This window comes from Myotis brandtii, unplaced genomic scaffold (assembly GCF_000412655.1).
Source record: "Myotis brandtii unplaced genomic scaffold, ASM41265v1 scaffold691, whole genome shotgun sequence".
NCBI lineage: Eukaryota > Metazoa > Chordata > Mammalia > Chiroptera > Vespertilionidae > Myotis > Myotis brandtii.
Window position 1 is genome coordinate 1,277,523 of NW_005370704.1, and position 1,089 is coordinate 1,278,611.

Genomic DNA, 1,089 nt, shown 5'->3' on the forward strand with positions numbered 1-1,089 from the left:
GCAGGGGCAGGGGAGGTGCCAGGGGAGTGTCCTGCTGGGAGGGAGAGTGGAGAGAGGGCGGTGGGACAGGTGAGAAAGGCCTTGGAATTGGGGTTAAACAAGCGGCTTTGACTTGTTCTGGATCCTCGTGGCCGCGTGAGGACCACACTTTTTCTGGTGGCGTCTCAGGGGTTGATGGCGGAAGGGAGAGGAGCCCAGGATGGGCTGGGGACAGAGGGCTCCTTGGCCTCCTGAGAGGGGCGGCCAGAGGGCGGGGAGCGCCCGGAGGGGCTCGGCAGAGGTTGTGTGTGTGAGAGGGGCTGCTGGCTGCTCCAGGGCTCCTGGCCCAGACCCCCGGGAGCTGCTTCCAGCCGCCCTCCCCTGCAGGCCTGCCCTCAGGCCCAGGGGCGGCAGGATGTTGCGTAACCTGTGCGCTTCCTTTCCAGCTGCCGCGTGCACTATAAGGACGTGTACAGGGTGTTGCGTCGCATGGCGCCGCCCGCTGGCTTAGGGGAGAAGTGCCCTCGTAGGTTGGCCTACAAGGTTGGCACCTTCAGAGCCTCCATCACATCCTCCCCCAGCGCCTCCACGGCCGCTCCTGCCTGGTTTGGGAATGAGACCTCACCTCACCCCCTGCCCTGCCCCGCACTCCGAGCTCCTGGGTGCTTCCGTCCGTCCATCCTGTCCAGCCTCCCGCCCCCTCCAGTCGCTGGGACCGACAGCCTGTGAGACAGACAGCTTTCTGCTGGGCTGTGGGCTGGGCAGCTGCTGCGGGAAGCAGCCGGGGGCAGTCCCGCCCGCGTGGCTCCCAGGCTCTCGAGGGTGGGCTGATAGGGGCAGGCACCGCAGACCAGGCCACGGCTCCTCTGGGCGGGCAGAGCCCACCCACCCAGGCTCGGTCCCTGGGGAGCAGCGGGCAGAGAGCCAGTGGGAGGGCCTGCGAGGAAGGCTGCTCCCTCTTCTGTGCCTGAGCCTCCTGTGCCCGGGACCCCGCCCAGGCCCTGCGGCAGCGGCCCCTGGTGGAGGGAGGCTTCAGGCTGGCCCACCAGGGAAGATGGTCGTGGACTCCAGACACTGGGCCTGCCCTGCCCCTGGTCCAGCGTCAGGAGG

General features: G+C 68.5%; 1 protein-coding gene across 1 annotated transcript in view; it reads left to right on the forward strand.

Annotated features, from left to right (window-relative positions):
• CACNA1B (calcium channel, voltage-dependent, N type, alpha 1B subunit) overlaps window positions 1-1,089 on the forward strand; it is a gene marked incomplete at its 3' end in the record, with an annotated part of 138,429 nt that overhangs the window by 122,916 nt on the left and 14,424 nt on the right. The gene's annotated exons all lie outside the window — the stretch shown is intronic.